Consider the following 22,444-nt stretch of genomic DNA (forward strand, 5'->3'; position numbering starts at 1 on the left):
ATGGTGCTTGATCCCAGGACCCCAAGATCATGACCCCAGCTGAAGGCAGAGGCTTCAGCCACCCAGGCCTCCTGTTTACAAATTTTAATCCAACTTTTATTTTTTAGTATAATTTCTTCTATCAGAGCATTCAGGCCTCCTGTTTACAAATTTTAATCCAACTTTTATTTTTTAGTATAATTTCTTCTATCAGAGCATTTTGAAAAAGAACCACATGGTAGACATAATAATGTATATAAAGTTCTAAACTTTTTTTTTGATGCGCAATTTAAATTGTTTTAGTGGTCATATATTTCATTGTATAGATTTGTTATGACATCATAATTTACCAGGACACCTGGGTGGCTCAGTGGGTTAAGCCTCTGCCTTTGGCTCAGGTCTCAGGGTCCTGGAATGGAGCCCTGCATTAGACTCTCTGCTCAGGAGGGAACCTGCTTTCCTCTCTCTGCCTGTCTCTCTGCCTACTTGTGATCTCTCTCTGTCAAGTAAATAAAATCTTAAAAATTTACCTGTACTATTAATAATGTTCCAATACTGTCAAACATTTAAGATTGTTTCAGTTTTTAACTGTTCAAAATAAAGTCACAGTGAACACATTTTGGACATACATCTTTGCATTTTGGATTATTTTCTTAGTGCAGATTCCCAGAAATTGAATTACTGGGTACAGGAGTAAGAACATTTTTCCCCCCTCTTGATACTTACCTTGTCACATTGCTTTCCAAAGGGGTTGGAAGAGTTCACCCTCCCACCAGCAGTATGAGAGAGGGCTCTCTTTGCTATATGGTTAATAATGTTGGAAATCTGCAATAATACACTTATTTTGAGGCTTTTCTTCATTTCTTTGTGGTCGGTTTCCAAGCTGAGTTGACCTTAAGTAAATTGGCTCAAATTCCCTTAGACAAAAACTGTATAAGATGCATTTAAAAGTTGGGATGTCAAGAAAATAAGAAAAGCTTTGTCAGAGAGGGAATAAAGGGATAGTTTTATAATGTCCTTATCTAGATGAATGTTAGGCAGTGAAGTACATATTGAATGAATTAACTTTTCTTCCCTTCAGTAACAATAGTTATCTTTTCAGAATCTTGTGAATGTTGTTTAGAATTATAAAGCTTAATAGCTCTACTGGATTTCAAAACACCAAAATGAAATACAGTCAACTTTAAGTGCGCAAACGTGCCTAAGTTGGAATTCTGGATGAGCTGTAATCCACATTTTGAGTATAAAATTGGCTTCTACCAAGTTTTTCATATTATAAATAGAAGTTGAACCTTTTTAAAGGGACCATGCAACTGAGAAAATCCGGGATTTTCTTCTTTTGCAGTTTTATTCCAGATCACGTTGTATTTGTGATTCTTTCTAACAGAAACTTCCAGACGTCCTTTCTGTACTTCAGTGGTACAGCTGGATCTACTTAAAGAAATTAGTGAAATCTTTAGCAAATGATGACCACGATTCTTTTCAGCTTTTCTCAGTTTCCTCAGGCTTAAATATATTTCAGTGTATCTCAGTCACTGAAGTGAAATAAAAGATTTGAATCTTGGAGCCCTTGCTTTCTAAAGGGGTCTGGTTTTCTGTTAGCTCCCGTCTATTTAGTGTTTTAGTGATGCTAATATTATTGAATGGTTTTTTAGTCTTAAAACTTCCTAGTGGTGATAAAGCTTATCCTGCATAAAAGTCCTGGGTCACCTAGCAGGGTGCAGTTGGTTTTATTAATGATTGCATTGTCCTTTGGTCTCATTCATGACACTCAGTGACTTTTCATTGATGTTGCGGTAAGACTTTTTCCCTTGGACTTTGCCCATCCTATATGCGCGTTGGTAGAGAAGCTTCAGCTCTAGGAGGAGGCTGCTAGCATCTCTGTGTGGATCAGATGAGCAACATGGACCTATGCAGATTTCCTTTATCTCCCAATTGGGCAAACCCTTGAACTGTCCTTAGCAAAAACTCAAAGGGATTAAAACACAGCTCCATTGAGTTTTCTGCTTGCTGGCATCTGGAGTTAGTTGCGTTGGACTGGAGGGTCTAATTGGTAACTGCCATCCATTGTGGCACTACATCTGTGCAGATGTCAGAGATGTGAAATGTTTGCTGGCTCCTCAGTCGTTCTCATTACCAAAGCTTGCATGTAGCCAATTCAGTGTAGATGAATACATTCAGATGAGAGCAGCTTATAAATACTAGCACCTGGTTGGTTGTTGTTTTTTTTTTTTTTTAAACACAGCATGCATATGTTTCATTTCTTCTTTTACTATGATTTATAAACCCATATTTAATTTATCCAGATGCAGCTGGCGCACTATTTTTGTTGAAGCAGGCTTAAAAATCTGGCAGGAGGCCTTCCTGCTTTCTTGCTCTTTTCAGTGTTGCAATGTTATTTTGCACCATTGGCGCTTTCTGGGTGGTTTCTTGACTTTTTTCCTAAAGCTGAAGGCTCTCTCTAAAACTTTTCCTCTGCTTAGCCGTCCACTGTTACGGCAGAACTGGTAATACCAAGGCTTGGTTGTTGGCTGTGTTCAGGGGTGTGTACAACTTCATTACCTAGAGATAAAGGTGAGAATAGTGAGGCTGTACACTGTGTTGACTTAAGGCAAGTATGATATCAGTTGGTGTGCTGCAGTATGGAAAAATGTAATAATGGAGAAATTATTTTAATGTTTGCTTTTAAGGGTTCATGTGCCTTGTAATGTGTGGAAGCTAAAGTTTTTATTTGGAGGGAAACTTCAGATTTCTTTTTGAGTGATCGTATACATCCACATGACGGAGATGACATTTTGTTCTCCGCATTTAACCTGGATTATCGGGTTTTTTTTTCATGTGACAAAATAAATGTTTATAATTACCTGTTAAATTTCCTTCTTGGGGGGTCACTTATTCTGCGTGAGAGGGTACTGAAAAGTCTGTGAGTTCAAGATAGGTTAAATTCACGTAATCCCATTTGTTCGGCTGATAATCTTGTCATTCCGTGTTTTGTATTTAGAATAAAAGTTTGATCTGAAATGCTTTTCTCCCATCCCGTGAATCTTAACACTATGGTTTGTTGTTTAGTTTTACCTCCTGTGATTCTTCCAGGAATTACTTTTTCAGCTTTCAGTACCTTGAAATAGTTTTTTTTCTTAATGATTCTCTTGAAAGTAGAACCTTTGGGAATAAATGAAGTCCCTCACTCACTGTATTGAAGCCTTATGAATGTTTATTCTATCTGCAGCTGTAGTGCTCTTGAATCTAATTTCTTTAAAAAAACAAACTGTAGTTAATGCCTTACTTTTCAGAGGTTGCTCGGCAGTTAGTTGGTGGTCTAAAGGTGGAAATAAACGTCAAAGAGGGGTCGGTCAATTTCCACTTCTCTCTTAAATTCCTTTCTCAAGTCTTTTTGTCTCCTGCCCTTTGTTTTTTAACTCTGTAGCTAGGTCTTGGTTTTATTACTCTGGGATGAATTCTCTCCCATTGCCAATATTAACGTAAGGAGAATTGAGAAGAATAGGGGTTCAGATCTGTTTGTCGAAGCTCTGTAGGCTACTGCTGGGGCATTTCTCTTTGTGGAAAGTAAGCAGGAATAAATGAACAAATAGTCTGAAATGCCAGTGGTGTTGCCAAGTAATGTGCTGACAGCTGGGCCTGACAGTAACTCCTCACCACCGCTCCTACCTGTCCCCTTCTCACCTCTGTTCCCAGCCACCGCCCCTCCCCCAGCAACACAAATCTGGGATGAATGCCTATTCCCTTTTTAGAGAACAGCTTGAATATTCACTAAAGCTTTTCAGGCCGAATGTTGTTGACAATGTCTCCTTGAACTTAGTAATAAGGTTCTCCTTTTTATCAGGTTCTTTACCCTTCCTGCACAGTCTTAAAATCTTCCTCGTGAACCTGCTGTCCATCCCTTAAGGGTCGTCTTGCCCTGCTTGAAACAGCAGCACATGTAGAAGCCGCATTTGAGGCCCATAACTTGAGACATGACAATTTGGCATTGATCAGGTTGGCTATATGTTTGGAATCTGTCAGTTCCTTTGTCCATTTATTGTTTGGGTTTCAGTACCTTTTCTCTGTGTTTCAAAAGGGCTTTGTGTACCTCCTGCCTTTATGTGTAATCTTACAGGGAGATTTCTGCTTTGTGCTCAAACACTTTTCACAGGGGTGGGATTTGTTATAAGATTCCCTATAGAACATGGGTGTAGGCTCTTGATTTCCATTCATTGCAGAGTTGTTGTTGTTTTTTTTTTAATACGAGAAAGATTTCCTTTGATTTCTTTTTTTTTCTTCAAGGTTTCCTAAATTTTGAAACCTCTTTCGATATTATTTGAAAACCTCTGGAAGGAAGAGATGTGGGGACAGTAGTTTTTAGTGAATCCTTTTAATTTTTATTAAAAGTAGTATTGTAGATTAGGGGTAAATGTGCATGGACAAATACCTAAAACCAGATTGTCATAACTCTCAAATACTAGATAGTATCATAGTATGAGTAGAGTGTGAGTTACGTATTTTTTTTAATGTTCCTGAGGATATTTTATACCCTTTAAGGATGTTTAAAATAGTTAGTTTTTTATTCTTTTCTTACATTTTGACATTTTTTCCTTCCTTTTCAGTATTTCCTTGACGCCAAATTTCTCTTCTGTACCTTTCCATACTATAGCCCTTTAACCTAAAACTAAATCTTTTGAGCAAGTTCTTTTTAAAATTTTTATTCATTTTGATTTTTTTTTTTTTAAAGTAATCTCTACACCCACCATGGGGCTCGAACTCGTGATCTTGAGATCAAGAGTAGGAAGCCCCACTGACTGAGCTGGCCAGGTGTCCCCTTTTAAGAAGCTTTCAAACAAAAGTTTAAAAAAATATATATGCTTTATAAGAAACTATTTAAAGTTCATTACCTTAGTACCACGAAAATCTATTTCGAGTAAATTAGCCGGAATATTGGGAAAGGACTTCTTGAACTGAATGTAGACAATAGACCTGTTAAAATACAAGCCAAAAATTTTAAATATGAGAAAGAATAGGTCTCGTTTCCTTACCTCTGTAGCCCCTGATAGCTTCCAGCCTGCTTGCCTTTTTTTCTGGCAACACAAAGGTAGCTATCCACGATCTGAGACTGCTGGAGTATTGTAAATTTAAGGTCAACTTAAAAATGTTCCAATATAGGGGCGCCTGGGCGGCTCAGTGGGTTAGGCTGCTGCCTTCGGCTCAGGTCATGAGATGGAGTCCCACATCGGGCTCTCAGCTCAGCGGGGAGCCTGCTTCCCTCTTTCTCTCTCTCTCTCTCTCTCTCTGCCTGCCTCTCTACCTACCTCTGATCTCTCTCTGTCAAATGAATAAATAAAAAATCTTAAAGAAAAAAAAAGTTCCAATATGTAAAATACCTTCTCTACCAAGAATACACTTTAAAATACTGAGGCCAGGTGTTTTTTGGTTATGAATCCAGTAACCTGGGTCAGTGGAGTGTTTGTGATACACACACCCCTCCCCACCTATGCCTCACCACTTCCTGGTCCCTCCCTCGCCCCTCCTATAACCTTTCCCTATTTATGTAAGAGGATTACAGGAGGTAGTGGTCAGTAATTGAAAAACTGATAATGTATGTTCATAATCTCCTTTTGCTGTTAGGTTATTAAATCCTAAATTAGCCCTGTTTTGGTAGATTAGAAATTTGCTGATTATGTGAATTACATGATTGTGAAGATTGCTGTTTCTGTGAACTAGTGTCTATTTTAATTGCCTCATTTCATCCATACATGTTTTCATTCATGCCCTTCCCCTCCTTAATTAAAAAAAACCTTAGAATATTAAAAAAAAAAATGCTTAAAATATTTTCAAACCTTCAGGAAATCTGAAAGATTTGTATAACATACCTGTATTTAAAGATGCTTCAGATAGTTCAATTTTTTTTTTTTTTTTAAAGATTTTATTTATTTATTTGACAGAGAGAGATCACAAGTAAGCAGAGAGGCAGGCAGAGAGAGGAGGAAGCAGGCTCCTGGATGAGCAGAGAGCCCGATGCGGGGCTCGATCCCAGGACCCTGGGATCATGACCTGAGCCGAAGGCAGAGGCATTAACCCACTGAGCCACCCAGGCGCCCCAGATAGTTCAATTATTTAATATAAAATAGGATTTTAAATTATGCCAATAATTTGGAGTTTAGAAATTTTATTTTCAAAAATCATTTCTCATGTTAAATGTAGCCTTTTTTAAACTGCTAAATTTAGTACTTGTAGGTACTTTTTTTTGTTGTTTTTATGTAATCGTTTCATATTTTCTGAATAATCTCCCTTTATGATAATAAAACATTGGAAATCACCTCTTTCAATATCATTTTCTTTTCCATGTGAAATGACATTTAATAAATACTGTTTTATAAATGGTCTTCCTATTTTATAAATACACATTTATAGAGGTTTTCTACTTTAAATATGTCAACATTTGAGATTTTAATGTAAATACTGAAATTAAGGATCAGTACTTATTCCTTTAGCTTTCAATAATTCACTCTCTTTTCTGAAGCTGAAATGAAGAAAGGTTCAAGACTGCTCAAACATATTCTGGCTGTTGGCTTAAACATCCTAACATTCATCTGAACTTTTAAAAAAACGAATTTTGCCTACTTCTTGATTGCTCGGTGTTTAGTCTGTCTGTTTTTCTATTTTTTATATGTAAATATAGGAGTGTTTGCCTCCCTCTGAAGATTACTGTCTAATTCCAGCAACATGTTTATGAAAGGCTTTAAAATAACTTGGGAAAGGCTTATATTATAATGTAAAGCGGGAAAAGAAGGGCACAATTGTATATTTATAGGGAAAGGACTAGAAGGAAATATAAATTGAGGCCCTTAACGATGTAGGACAGTACAGGCCATATTTGTGTACGCAGTGGTCCCCCTCCCGCCTGTAAGAAGTGCAGATGCTTTACCCCCTGCCTCAGTGCGCACTGTGCCCTTGAGCTTTGTGCCCTCCTAGGCCAACCGTCCTGCCTGTTGCTTCCCAGGCAGTAGGCCAGGCACACCTTAGAAGCAGCAGCACGTCCTTCTCTGCTTTGGCCTAAGTAGGTGCCTGCTCTTCTGTTTTAAGAACTCCACTGAAATCCTATCCTATGGGTAGAATCACCGCCTTTGCTCATTTTTTGTTTTCCCTTTCCCTTCCTTTTTTTTTTTGGTCTTTCTTTCTTTCATTGTGTTGCTGCTGCTCTGGACTTTCTGTTTTTATTTCTATATATAACTTCGGGATTCTGTGTGAGAAATATTTACACTTCAGGAAGCTTTGCTTTTTTACATAAGAAATAAAAGCTCCTCGGACTTCCATGGCCAAATTCTGTCAGATGTATTTCTCCCATTCAGTTTCCTCTGTGGTCTTCTCTGACGCTTTAAAAAAACAAACAGTTGGTTTCCCTTTCTGCCTCCATTCTGTTTTCTAGCGCTTTTATTGCTTGGAACAGTATCCTCTCCACCCCACCTCCCACCTCCACCCCGTTTGGGTTGCTGGGCTAATAACTACTTCATGGTTGTTCCAATAAGTTCATAATCCTGAAAGAATGAGGTTATGATCATGTGCCCTACAACCAAAGTGACTTCCTCTTCTACCATTCAATAATTGCAGAAACTGTTGCCTTAGTTTCTACATCTGTAAGATGGGAGAGCAGTGTTCTGTAACCCATAGAGCCGTTCATAAAATGCAGTTGGCTAGTACAGATCACATGTACCAGTAAGCTTTTCACAAAGTTTTAGTTAACTATTACGTGTTGCTTCTATCTCTCTCGGTATGCGTATAGACACACACACACAAAGATTTTTGATGTGTATTTTCCATCCTCTATTTAATTGGAAACTCCTTTTCCCTCTCAACTTTATTGAGGGTAATATATCTTTTGGGTATAAATGTGATGATTTAGTAAGCATGTACATTGTGTAGTGATTAACACAGTTGAGCTAATTAAACACATCCACACCTCACAGTTAACTCTGTGTGTGTGTGTGTGTGTGTGTGAGAACATTTAAGATCATTCTCTCAGCAAACTTCACATGTAAAATACATTATTATTAAATAAATATAGTCACCATACTATATATTAGATCCCCAGAACTTAACTCATTTGATAACTGAAAGTTCCTAACCTTTGACAAGTATCTTCTTGTTCCCTCTTTGCAAGCACTATTTTACTTTCTGGTCCTGGGAGGTTGGCTTTTTTAGATTCCACATATAAGTGAGATTATATGGTATTTGTCTCTCTGTGTCTGGCTTATTTCACTTAGCAAAATGTCCTCCAGGTTCATCCATGTTTCAGTTAGCACGATTTCCTCACTTTTTTAAATGGCTGAATAATTTTGCAGTGTGTATGTATTTTACACACACACACACACACACACACACGTACATATATACATATACCACATTTTCTTTAATTATCCACTGACCAGTGTTTGGATCGTTTCCCTTATCTTGGTTATTGTGAATAAAGCTGCAGTAAACACGCAGTTCATACATCTCTTTGAGATACTGATTTCATTCCTTCGGATATGTACTCAGCAGTGGGATTGCTGGATCACAATACTAGTTATGTTTTTCATTTTTTAAAAGATTTTATTTATTTATTTGACAGTGAGAGAGGGAGCACAAGCAAGGGAAGTGGGAGAGGGAGAAGCAGGTTCCCCTCTGAGAAAGGAGCCCCATGGTGGAGCTCGATGTGGGGCTCGATCCCAGGACCTTTGGATCATGACCCGAGCTGAAGGCAGACACCCAACAACTGAGCCACCCAGGCGCTCCTATATTTTCAGTTTTTTGAGGAGCCTCCGTACTGGTTTCCATAATGGGTACCAGTTCACATTCTTCCCAGTCGCGCACAAAGGTTCCCTTTCTCCACATCCTTGCTGGCACTTGTTCCCTGTTCTCTCTTCAGGAATAGCTATCCTGTCTCATCGTGCTTCTGTTCTGCATTTCTCTGATGATTAGTGAGGTTGACATCTTTCCATATGTCCGTTTGCCATAGGTGTATCTTCTGTGGGAAAATGCCTATTCAGGTCCTTTGTCCATGTTTTGGTTGTTTTTAACATACAATGGCATATTGGTCTCATGTGTTCAATATATTAATTCAGCAACTCTGTACATGACTCATGGCTTCCCACAGTGTCGTGACCATCTGTCATCACACGATGTTATTACAGTGTTACTGACTGTGTTCCTATGCTATACTTTTCATCTTCATGACATATTTATTTTGTAACTGGAAGTTTGTGACTCTTAAATCACCTTTATCTATTTCACCTCCCCCCCACCGCCACCTTCCCTCTGGCAACCACCAATTTACTCTCTGTATTTAAGAGTTTGTTTGTTCATTTGTTTTTTAGATTCTACATACAGAGGAAGTCATACGAATTTGTCCTCTGGCTGACTTTTTTTTACCTATAATGTCCTCATTGTCCATCCATGTTATCACAAATGGCAGGATCTCATTCCTTTTCATGGCTGAGTAATATTTCAGAGAGAGAGAGTGTGTGTGTGTGTGTGTGTGTGTGTGTGTACACCCCACATCTTCTTTATCCATTTACCTGTGGATGGACATTTGAGTTGCTTCCTTATGTTGGCAGCTGTAATGCTGCTATAAATACAAGGGTGTGTGTATCTTTTGAAATTAGTGTTTTCATTTTCTCTGGGTCAGTACCCAGTAGTGGAATTCAGAATAGTGAATACCAGATCATGTGGTATTTCTGTTTTTAATTTTTTGTGGCACCTCCGTACAGTTTTCTGTAGTAGCTGAACCAATTTATATTCTAACCAACAGTACAGAGGGGTTTCTTTTTATCCACATGCTCACAAGCACTTGTTGTCTTTTTGATTCCAGTCATTCTGACAGCTGTAAAGTTATATCTCATTTTTCTGATTTGCATTTCTCTGATGATTCATAATGTCAGACATCTTTTCATGTGTCTGTTGGCCATCTCAGTATCTTTAGGAAACTGTGTGTTCAGGCTCTCTGTCCATTGTTTAGTCAGATTTTTTTCCGGTGTTGGTTTGTATAAGCTTTTTAATACATTTTGGGTATTAACCCCTTATTGGATATGTCATTTGCTAATATCTTTTCCCATTCAGCCGCTTGCCTGTTCCTTTTGTTGGTTTCCTTTGCTGTGCAAAAGCTTTTTATTTTTATGGACATTGGGGAGGGTATGTGCTATGGTGAGTGCTGTGAAGTGTGTAAACCTGGTGATTCACAGACCTGTACCCCTGGGGATAAAAATACATTATATGTTTATTAAATTAAAAAAAATAAATTAAAAAAAAAAAGCTTTTTATTTTGGTGTAGTCTCAAATTTATTTCTGCTTTTGTTTCCCTTGCCTGAGAAGACACATCTAGAAAAATGTTGCTAAGGCTGACACCACAGAGGTTACTGCCTTTGTTTTTTTCTAGGAGTTCTGTGGTTTCAGATGTTAACATGTAGGTCTTTAATCCCTTTTGAGTATATTTTTGGGTTTGGTGTGAGAAAGTGGTCCAGTTTCATTCTTCCAGTTTTCTCAGCACCATTTATTAAGGAGACTGTCTTTTCCCCAGTCTTGCCTCCTTTGTTGTAGATTAATTGACCATAGAAGCATGAGGTTATTTCTGGGTTCTCTATTTTGTTCTGTTGATCTATGTGTCTGGTTTTTTTTGTTGTTGTTGTTGTCGTTGTTGGTTTTTTTGTCAGTACCATACTTTTTTGATTACTACAAGTTTGTAGTATTCTTGAAATCGGGGCTTGTGATACCTTCAGTTTTCTTCTTCTTTCGTAGGATTGTTTTGGCTATTTGAGGTCTCACGGTTCCATACAAATTTTAGTATTACTTGTGTGAAGTACTACTTCTGTGAAGTAAGCTATTGATATTTTGATGGGGGTTGCATTGAATCTGTAGATTGCTTAATTTTTTAAATTATTTGTGTCTTTACTATGGAGTTGTACGAGTTAATTGTAGACTTCTTAAAAAAAAAAGATTTATTTATTTATTAGAGAGTGCGCACGTGTGTGAGTGGGGTAAGGGGCAGAGGGAGAGAGTCCTTAAGCAGACTCCCCACTGAGTGCAGAGCCTAACCCTGGGCTGCATCCCAGGACCCCGGGATCATGACCTGAGGCGAAAACAAGAGTCAAATGGTCAACCAACTGAGTACCCAGGTGCCCCAATTATAAACTACTTTATTTTTTTTTTTTAGATTTTATATATTTATTTTAGATAGAGTGCTAGTGAGAAGGGTCAGAGGGAGAGGGAGAAAGAATCCAAAGCAGACTCCAAGCTGGTGAGGGTCCATCCATGACCTTGAGACCATGACCCGAGCAACAAACCAAGAGTCAGATGCTTAACTGACTGAGCTACTCAGATGCCCCTGTAAACTTCTTAATATCAAGGATCACGCTGGTAATTCCTCACCTAAGCCAACTCCCTAATTTTGTCATGATGTGTAGACCATTGTCTCTGATTCTGGGAGTAGAGCTTCATGATATCATTTGAATGAGATGAGGATTTAGAAATGAGCTTTTTTAAGATAATCTCAAAATGCTTCAGTGAGATAAAAATTACCGACACAAACCTGTTTATGTGTTGGGTCAGTATAGCTTTTATGTTGTTCATGAGTAAGACTTTGAAGAGAGGAAGTCTTTCAAAGGTATAAAGGATTATTTTCAAGTAAGATCTAAATAGGAATGATTATCTGATCATAAATGAGGAGAATGTGAGAATACCAATATGCTTATGCTCAGCCATGACAGAAAAAAAAAACCTTCTTTTTTTGTTTTTGCCCCCATTTTTCTTAACATTTGAAAATTTAGCTACATCGAGAGAGGATTTATACTCTGGAAATTTGAATGAAAAGGTCTTAAAATATCTAGCTAGCCAAATGATATTACTTAGATATGAAGGGACTGAAGTTTACATCTCTCACATTATTCTAAATTTGTGTTTTAGCTATTTTAGTTTTATTTTTATAGTTAATGGCAGTGACCGCAGTTTTAATTTTTTTCTGAAAAGCCTTTATAATTTGCCTCTAGGGTTATATATATTTTCCTCACACAAACCAAATGCTGTTTCTTTCTTTCTTTCTTTTTTTTTTTTTAAAGATTTTATTTATTTATCAGAGAGAGAGGGGAGAGAGCGAGCACAGGCAGACAGAATGGCAGGCAGAGGCAGAGGGAGAAGCAGGCTCCCCGCTGAGCAAGGAGCCCGATGTGGGACTCGATCCCAGGACGCTGGGATCATGACCTGAGCCGAAGGCAGCTGCTTAACCAACTGAGCCACCCAGGCGTCCCCCAAATGCTGTTTCTGTGAGGCTTCATATCTACTGTTACTTTGTATTCAAATTTTGTTTATATACTTAAGGATATTTTGATGTTCCTTTTTTTTCCCCACTTAATCTGCATTAGGATATATGCAGAATTTGATCAGTGTTTACAGAGATGGATCGGCTTTTAACTGGTGGCATTTTTTAGAGTACCTGGTTTTTATTCTATACTTTCTAGACTTTTATCCCCACTTCAGTGAAATTGAAAATCAGAATATAGTTGTTACATGTATTTATTATTTGGTCATAAAGGTATTTGGAAAACCCACTAGTCTTTGTGTATCTAGTAAAGGGCATTCATTATTTTGTTTTATATTTCTATATTATTTATAATGTAATTTTACAAAAACTGGACATAATGAAATTGAGTATTTTCTGTTTTCTAGTAGAGCATTTTTGTTTCATTCAACATAGATTATACCCCACCCCACTCACTTTTGTAAAAAGAAAAAGAAACCAAACAACTTTTTAAAAATAAATTTTCTTGCTATCCTTACTAAATATGTTATAAAGGATTCATAATCACAATTTTAGATACACCACTTAATTATATTAAACATTCTTGCTCAAAAGCCTTATTGTTGGGGCATCCTGGGTGGCTCAGTGGGTTAAAGCCTCTGCCTTCCTCTCAGGTCATGGTCTCAGGGTCCTGGGATCAAGCCCCGCATCGGGCTCTCTGCTCAGCAGGGAGCCTGCTTCCTCCTCTCTCTCTCTCTCTACCTGTCTCTCTGCTAAAATGTAATTTCTGTCTGTCACATAAATGAATAAAATCTTTAAAAAAAAAAAGCCTACTGTTCATTTGTTCTGTCTCTTCAATTAACTTTTTATTTTTTTATTACTGTTATTATTTATTTATTCAACAGAGAGGCAGCAAGAGAGGGAACACAATAGGGGGCAGAGGGAGAGGGAGAAGCAGGCCCCCCACAGAACAGGGAGCCCAATGTGGGGCTTGATCCCAGGACCTTGGGATCATGACCTGAGCCAAAGGCAGATGCTTAACTGACTGAGCCACCCAGACTCCCCTCAATTAAATTTTTTAATTGAGCTTAAAGTTGCTTTTTTGTTGTTGTTTTAATGATTAAAATACTTGTTGGGAATTTTTGGGAAAAAGTTCTTCTCTCACATGATAGTTCAGCACAGATACTCTAATTTGTATGGAACTGCTAGGATTGCAGAACTCTTGACATTTATTCAGAGGGTTTTTTTGTACATGTGACTTGTGACTTTTTTTAACTTTATCAAGATATAATTAAACTGCACCAAACTGCATATTTTTAAAGTGTGCTATTTGATCAGTTTTGATATGTGCAAATACCTGTGAAACCCTCACCTTTCCCCAAAGTTTCCTTGTGCCTCTTTGTACTTTTGTAATCTGTCCCTTCCTCTACTCCCATCTCCTGACAAGTACTGATTGGTTGTCTGGCGCTATAGATTAGTTTATGTTTTCTAGAATTTTTACAAAAATGGAGTCATATTTTATACACACAGACACACACACCCCTGGCTGCTGCTGCTTTTTTTTTTTTTTTTTTTTTTTGCATAGCATGATGCTTGGACATTCATGCATGTTAGGGCTTGTAGTACCGGTTGGTTCCTTTTTATTGCTAAGTAGTACAACAGATAGGTCACTGCTCATTCATTCATCAGTTGATTAACTTTCAGGTTTCTAGTTCTGGCTCTTCAAAATAAAGCTGATATGAATGCTCATATAGAAATACTTGTGTGGGCATTAATTTTCATTTCTTAGTGGCTAGATTTAGTGAGATCTATCCAACTTTTTGCTTCTTTCTTTAGTAGGCTCCACATGCAGCATGGAGCCTAACACCGGTCTTGAATTCATGGTCCTGATACCAAGTCTCCAGGTGAGATCAAGAGTCAGACATTTAACCAACCGAGTCACCCAGACACCACTGTACAACTTTTTAAGAAAAGTGTATTTTTCCATCAGGTTGTAGCATCTTACATTTCTGTCAGCAGTGCATGAGAATCCTTGCTAGCCCTTGGTATGGTCAGTCTTTTCCCTGTTTGCCATCCCAGTGGAAATACCATTGCAGTTTTATTTCCTTAATGGCTCATAATGTTGAGCATCTTTCCATGTGTTTATTGGCCATTTCTGTAAGTTAATTTGCGAAGTGTCTGTTCATGTCTTTTGACGATTTCCTCTCTCAGTTGTTTGACTTTTTTTTTTTTTTTTTTTTTGGTTAAAAAAATATGCTTATTTGGGAATAGCAGAATTGCAATTCAGGATAAGCAAGATGTGGTGAACCATAGGCAAATATGTCTTATTATTTTTAAGTTGTAAGAGTTCCTTGTAGGGGCTCCTGGGTGGCTCAGTGGGTTAAGCCTCTGCCTGTGGCTCAGGTCCTGATCTCAAGGTCCTGGGATCGAGTCCTGCATCGGGCTCTCTGCTCAGCAGGGAGCCTGCTCCTTCTCTCTCTGCCTGCCTGCCTCTTTGTCTACTTGTGATCTCTCTTTGTCGAATAAATAAATAAAATCTTTAAAAAAAAAAAAAAGAGTTCCTTTTATACTCTGAGTATAGTTTCTTTGTCTGATGATTATGTTGCAAATGTATTTTTCCTGCTTTATAGTTTGCCTTTTTCTCTTTTTAATGGTACTTTTGAAGAGCTAACTTTTCATTTCGATGACACCCTCCCCCTTTTTTTTTGTTAAATAAGTCACATTTATTTGAGTCCTAAGAAATTATTGTTTAGCTGCTCAGGGTCATGAAGGTATTCTCTCATCTTTTAGAATTTTAATGTTAAACTACAAGGTTTTAAATTAGTTCAAATTTAAATTTCAAAATTTGACCCATTCTGAGTTAATTTCTGTGTGTAGTAAGGAGTTAGAATCAATGTTTTTGTTTTTCTTTTTTTCCACATGGATATCCAGTTGATCCACTTCTATTTGTTGAAAAGCCCTTTTTTCCCTCCAGTGATTTGCCTTTGCTACTTTATTAAAAATGAATTCACTAAGCATGTGTAAGTCTATTTCTGAACTCCTGTTTTCTGCTCCATTGATCTGGTAGTTTCCCTTTACACCGGTTCCAAAGGTCTTGATTACTGTTGCTTCATAGTAAATCTTGAAACCAGGTAGGGTAAGTCCTCCAATTTTGTTCTTTTTAAAAACTGCTCTGGCTATTCTAGGTCCTTTGCATTTCCATGTAAATTTAATATGAGCTTATTTAGTTTCTTCTAAAAAGCCTGCTGCAATTTTGATTAGAATAGCCTTGAATATAAAGATCCATTTGGAGAGAATTGCAATTTTAATGATACTGAATTTTCCAGTCCATGAACTTAGTATATCTCTCCATTTATGTAGGTCTTCCTTAATTTCTGCCCCCTCCACCTCCAGTGTTTTGTAGTGTTCAATGTAGAGGCTTTGGATGTCTTTTCTTTTGTTTGTTTTGTTTTTTCAGTAAGCTCTATGCCCAGTGTGGGGCTTGAACTCAGGACCCTGAGATCAAGAGTTGCAAGCTTTACAGACTGAGCCAGCCAGGCACCCCTGGATGTCTTTTATTAAATTTCTACCTAGGGCTTCTACATTTTTTGGCACTGCTGTAAATGGGATTGTCTATCTAATTTCACTGTCCAGTTGTTTCCAGTATATGAGAATTCAGTTGATTTTAATATGTTATTAACCTTTTATCTTGCAATTTTGCTACATCACTTTGCAAAACCAGAATTTGATAAATTTACTTATTATATTTAGTGGATTCCTTGGAGTTTTCTGTAAGTAAGGTGAGTTTCATTTTGTTCTTTTCCAATCTTTTAGCTATTATTTTGCTGTTTTTCTTACCTTATTTCAATGGCCAGAACCTCAAGAACAATGTTGAATAAGAGTGGTAAAAGCAGATTTTCCTGCCTTTTTCCTATCTTTTGGAGAGAAATTGTGGTTTTTTTGTTTTGTTTTTTATTTACTTGACAAAGAGAGAAAGTGCACAAGTAGGGAGAGCAGCACAGGGAGAGGGAGAAGCATGTTCTCCGCTGAGCAGGGAGTCCACGGTGGGGCTCCATGACCTGAGCCAAAGGCAGACCCTTAACCGACTAAGCTACCCAGGTGCTCTAAAGGGAGAAATTCAGCTTTAAACTATTAACTACGGTGTATCTGTGGGTTTTCATAGATGCCCTATATCTGAGGAAGTTTCCTACTAATCCTGGTTATCTGTGAGTTTTTATTATTGGGTTTGAGTTTTTGTCAACCCCCCACACACATTTATTGAATTGATCATATTGGGATTTCTTGCTTTATTATTTTTTTTATTTTTTTATTATTTTTTTTAAAGATTTTATTTATTTAACAGAGAGATGACAAGTAGGCACAGAGAGAGAGAAAGAGAGAGAGAGAGGAGGAAGCAGGCTCCCTGCCGAGCAGAGAGCCCGATGCGGGACTCGATCCCAGAACTCTGAGATCATGACCTGAGCCGAAGGCAGAGGCTTAACCCACTGAGCCACCCAGGCGCCCTTGCTTTATTATTTTGATATGGTAAATTACATTAACTGATTATCAGATGGTAAGCAAATCTTGTATTTCTGGGATAAACCCTACTTGGTCATGTTTTATTATCCTTTTTGTATAGTATTAAGATCAAAGTTTTAGTATCTTCTGAAAGATTTTGGCATTTGTATTCCCTAGGATGTCTTCTAATTTTTGGGGGGGTGGGTAATATCTGTCGGTTATTAGCGTTATTCTGGCTTCAAAACATGAGTTGGGCACTGATCCTCTGTTGTTTGAAAAAGTTTGCATAGCTTTTGTATTATTTTTTTTCCTTGAATGTTTGGTAGAATTCACCAGTGAAACGATCTGAGAATGCAGTTTTCTTTTTTGGGAAGGGTTCTGTTAAAATCAGTTCCTTGGGGCGCTTGGGTGGCTCCTTGGGTTAAAGCCTCTGCTTTTGGCTCAGGTCATGATCCCAGGGTTCTAGGATCGAGCCCCGCATCGGGCTCTCTGCCAGGCAGGGAGTCTGCTTTCTCCTCTCTCTCTGTCTGCCTCTCTGCCTACCTGTGATCTCTGTCTGTCAAATAAATAAATAAAATCTTTAAAAAAATAAAAATAAAATAAAATCAGTTCCTTTAATAAGCACAGGAATACATGGATATTCTATTTCTCCTTGAATCAATTTTGGGAAGTTTTATTTTTCAAGAAGTTTGTTCATCCACATTGTCAAATTTGTTGGCATAAAGTTGTTTTTAGTATTTCTTACCGTATTATTATGTTTAGGATTAATGGTAATTCTGATCAGATTTGTGTTCTCTCTCTTTTAATCAATCTCAGAAAGACCGGGCTTGTCTTTTTTTTTTTTTTTTTTTTTTTTTTAAGGTTTTATTTATTTTGGGGAACTTCGGTAGTTCAGATGGCTAAGTGTCTGCCTTCTGCTCAGGTCATGATCTCCACATCCTGGGATGGAACCCCGTGTGGGGCTCCCTGCTCAGCAGGGACTCTGGCTCTTTCTCCCTCTGCCTCTCCACCTGCTTCTCCTCTCTCTGTCTCTCTCTCTCAAATGAATAAAGAAAATCCTGAAAATATTTATTTATTTATGAGACAGGTGGGGGGCAAAGGGAGAAGCAGACTCCCCACTGAGCAGGGAGCCCAAAGTGTAGCTCCGTATCAGGACCCTGAAATCGTGACCTGAGCTGAAGGCAGACACTTAGCTGACTGAGCCACCCAGGTGCCTAGGGCTTACAAATTTTTTTCCCCCAAGGAACCAGATTTTGGTTTCATTGCTTTTTTTTCCCCCTCAGCTATTATCTTCCTCAGTATTTAGACCATTAAAATTTAATGTCATTATTGGTATGTTAGAATTAGACCTGCCATTTTTTTGTTTTGTTTGTTCCTCTTTGTATATATTTCTCTTTTCCTGCCTTTTAAAAATTATTTCAGTAATTTTTAACATTCTGTTTTCATTTTTCTATTCACTTTTTCACTATACTCGTTTTTTATTTTTATTTTTCTAAGTAGTTGCTCCAGGGATTAAATATATTTACCTAACTTTCATAGTCTGCTTACAGGTTATATTATACTACTTCAAATAAAATGCAGAAGGCTTGCACCTTATAAGTCCCTTTGCTCTTATGGCACAGACCTTTATATTAAAGGTTGTCATAAGTATTATATTTGTCAACAGTCTACATATCTTAAGGAGAATTATAGGAAAAATATAATTTTATATTTTATATTTACACAGATATTTACCATTTCTGTTCTTCTTCCTTCATGCTTGATGGTCTAAGTTTCTCTCTTAAATTCCTGTTTGATTCTTTTTAAACTAGTGTTTTCTTCTCCGCTGAGATCTTGTGTATTTTCAGTCCTTTCATTTGTGTTTACCTTGACCTCCTGGAACATATGGATGATAACTGCTCTAAAAAGTCTTTATGGTAATTTCAGTGTTTGTATCATCTGGGATTTGGGACCTGTTGATGACAGGTGTTCCTTTCTTTGAGAATTGGTGAGGTTTTCCTAGTTCTTTGTATGTCACGTAATTTTGGATTACATCCTGGATACTGGGAATTTCATGTCTGGTTCTGTGTGCTGCATTAATCCCCTGCACAATGCTGGTGTTTGTTTTAGCAGGTCTTCATCCTGATTAGGTTCAAACTACAAGTTCTGTGTGCTGTCTGCACACAGAGGTTCCATTGTGAGATCAGTTTTCAAGACCTTTGCTGTGTTGCTTTTGTTTTGTCCTGCAGCTCAGGTGTGAGCCTGAGTCTTGTGGGAGTTCATTTATAGAATTACGTGATCCTTACTTACACTCTCCTGCCCATAGAGGCCATTTTCATTAGTCCCTTTGCCCAGAAAGACTGGGTTTGATTTTGTTTTGTTTTCAAGATTTTATTTATTTATTTGACAGAGACAGAGACCGTGAGAGAGGGAATACAAGCAGGGGGAGTGGGAGAGGGAGAAGCAGGCTTCCTGCTGAGCAGGGAGCCCGATGGGGGCTCGCAGGGCTCAGTATTGGACCCTGGGATGATGACCTGGACCGAGGGCAGACACTTAACGACTGAGCCACCCAGGCTCCCCAACACTGGATTTCGAGTCTTACTTACTCTTTGCTCTTCTGGCTCACTCCACATCTGGGCCCACCCTTGGGCCAGAGCTGCTAGTGAAAAGTGAACAAAAATGGGGGGAGCTTTTGACTCTCTTCTGAAATCTACTTTTCTTTCTTACTGTCCTCAGAAAATCGCTTTTTAAAGTTTTGCCCAGTTTTTACTTTTGAGTGGGACAAAGGGCCTGTAGTGGCCATAAACTATTTTACCCAAACTAGAACTCAGGCTTTTTTACATTTAGAAATCTTGCATATGTGATATTTTCTTTCTTTTTTTTTGTTTTACAAATTCTTTTATTTTTTCAAATTACAGTAATAACATACAACCAGTATATTCAAAGTAGGAACAAAATACCTTGAACCAATATGTTATCACTATGATTTGTCTGTGCAGCGTAGAACTGAAAAGAAGGAGGGATTGCAAGGTTTGGCCCATTTGCTGCTTTTGTGTGTTACTGCTTTTGTCTGGGGTTCCCTAGGAACTGAGCAGAACCCATTTGTGGATGGTATTTGAAGCCCCTGTGGTGAAAGGAAGTGTGTGGGGGACTATTCCAATATTCTTATCCTTCAAACAGCATTTAGGCTTTTGTGTTAATAAGTCTGGAAGGTACCTCATCTTCATACCTCCGTCGCTTAGTTTCTCTGAGATCCAGCTGAGACCAGTGACAATTACGGAACTGGGAGGAAAGAGAGAGAAGGGCGTTAGTTCACAAGTGTGGGGCGTACGCTGGGTTACAGTGCATCCCCTGGTCACTCATGGATGTCAGATGAAGGGGAAGCAGAGAGGGAGGTTAGAAGGGTCAGAAGACAAATTTTGTCTAACGTTGCTCGTAACAGGTGAATGCTTTTGCGGAAGAGGTTCACAGAGGGTGGGGAATTATTTCCTGAATTCTAGGAAGGACGGTGAACAGCAAATACTCTTAAAATGTTTTGCAAGGAGCTGCTGATGATTGGTGTGCTTTGGACCATAGGAGTTGTTCTGCTTTGCCAGACTGTGTGACTCTTAGAATAGCTGTAAAACATTTAAACTGAGGTATATAATTACTATATCTACAGAAAAGTGACCATAGTTTATGCTTTCCTAGTTACGGTTTAGTATTGATGATGCTAATTTCTTAACCCGAATTGAGGAATATTTGATCTTTCTCTGTGAAATGGTTTTAGTAAAAGGAATTATTTGTTCCTTGAAGGTTAGTTCAAACACACCCTTAAAATTATTTTTTCTTGGGGCCTTTTAACTGTTAAATCTTTACATTTACATGTATTTCTTGATCTGTTAAATGTATTATACCTTTTTAAAAGATCATTGGGGAAATTCATAGTAAGATAGAAATACATCTATTTTCTCTCGATTCTAAGCTTTGCGCAGTGGCAGTATTGTAGCCAATGAGGTTTATCCGAGGCATGATTATTGCTCTTTTCTCTCAATTCTCTGTTGTGTAGAATTATGTAGAACACTTCCCTAAGCAAAAATTCTGAAGAAAATATGAGCAAATTGGATGTGGTTATGTAGTAAAAGAATAACAGGCGTATCTGAGCTGGGTTTATTACATACATTCTAGGATAATTTGTATTAGGAACTATGTCACTATAGTCTGCAACTTAAAAATGAAATACATGATCATCTTACTAAATACTCAAAGCCTCTGAACAAATTAAGCAGCCATTTGTAATGAAAATTTCAAGTCAAATAAAAATAATAGGAAACTGCCTAAATGTCTTAAAAGGTATTTACCAAAACACAACAGCAAACATAACTATTCAGAACCTATTTCATTGGTTATGAAATGCCAAAACCATCAGCATGACAGGGAAAATATAAAAGTTCCTGGAGTCCCAGCTATTAAATAGCTTAGCTTTATTGGTTTGGGCACATAATGTAAGCTTAAATTCTTCATTCCCAGAGAATGTAGATCTAGAAAACCAGAAAGACTCATCTGAGAGACTTAGACCCAATAAGAAAACATAGTAAAGTTAAAGTGGCTGGGTACCAAGAAGATCGATTAAATCAATTTCTTTTCTTTATTTAGCAGTAAATAGTATAGAAGGAAAGTAGAACAGAACAGAATGTTTTCTTATGTTTTATTTGCCTTACTATGGTCGGTTTTTTTTTTTAAGATTTTATTTATTTATTTGACAGAGAGAGATCACAAGTAGGCAGAGAGGCAGGCAGAGAGAGAGAGAGAGGGAAGCAGGCTCCCTTCTGAGCAGAGAGCCCCATGCAGGGCTTGATCCCAGGACCCTGGGATAATGACCTGAGCTGAAGGCAGCGACTTAACCCACTGAGCCACCCAGGTGCCCCTTGCCTTACTGTGGTTTTAAAAACGAGAGCTTACTGCTTTTGTAAATTCAGCAAAAAACAGGTGTGATCTGTCCGTTTAAAGAGCATTATGAAGATTAAGTGAGATGAAACACATTAAAATTTTCTGGAAAATTATTGGGGCACTTCGGTGATGCAGTCAGTTGAGCATGTGACTCTTGATTTTGGCTTAGGTCATGATCTCAGGGTCCTGGGATGGAGCCCCACATTGGACTCTCTGCTCAGCAGGGAGCCTACTTCCCCTTCTCTGCCTGCCTCTTTGCCTACCTGTAATCTCTCTGTCAAATAAATAAATAAAATCTTTAAAAAAAAAAAAAAGAATTTTCTGACCCAAGGAGTGAATAGAATGGTAACTGAGTTCAGAGAAAAGTGCAACGTAGTGCCTACAGAGGCCTGATGAACATGGAGGACAAGTCAGCTGGCCCCAGGAATGTCTTGACAGGCTTCAGAGTGTTTGGTGGCTGCCAAAGACCGAGGTCGGTTCTGCAGCTGAAATGGAAGTTCTTTAAAAATCTGTATCCAGGGGCGCCAGGGTGGCTCAGTGGGTTAAGCCTCTGCCTTTGGCTCAGGTCACGGTCTCAGGTTCCCGGGATCGAGCCCTACATCGGGCTCTCTGCTCAGCAGGGAGCCTGCTTCCCCCTCTCTCTCTTCCTGCCTTTCTGCCTACTTTTGATCTCTCACTGTCAAATAAACAAATAAAATCTTGTATCCAGATCTTTGGGAATGTCTTCACCTGCATCCCCAGCAGAGAGGTGACTTCTTTAGCCCTGTTTTACGTAAACCCACAGAGCCTGCATACCTGAAG

The 22,444-nt window shown here is 38.2% G+C and overlaps 1 protein-coding gene and 1 pseudogene across 6 annotated transcripts in view; both read left to right on the plus strand.

Moving 5' to 3' along the window:
• The window catches only part of ITSN1 (intersectin 1), a 216,731-nt gene that overhangs the window by 46,312 nt on the left and 147,975 nt on the right, over window positions 1–22,444 (plus strand). Inside the window, exon 1 of one of the 6 annotated variants that reach the window (XM_032354048.1) lies at window positions 2,341–2,553. The exons of the other annotated variants lie outside the window; for them this stretch is intronic. The gene's annotated coding sequence lies outside the window, so the exon portion shown is untranslated. Of the gene's footprint in view, window positions 1–2,340; window positions 2,554–22,444 lie in introns of those variants that run through there. 6 annotated transcript variants of the gene reach the window in all.
• On the plus strand, window positions 20,677–20,787 carry LOC116581164 (annotated as a pseudogene).

Source organism: Mustela erminea, chromosome 1 (assembly GCF_009829155.1).
Source record: "Mustela erminea isolate mMusErm1 chromosome 1, mMusErm1.Pri, whole genome shotgun sequence".
Taxonomy (NCBI): domain Eukaryota; kingdom Metazoa; phylum Chordata; class Mammalia; order Carnivora; family Mustelidae; genus Mustela; species Mustela erminea.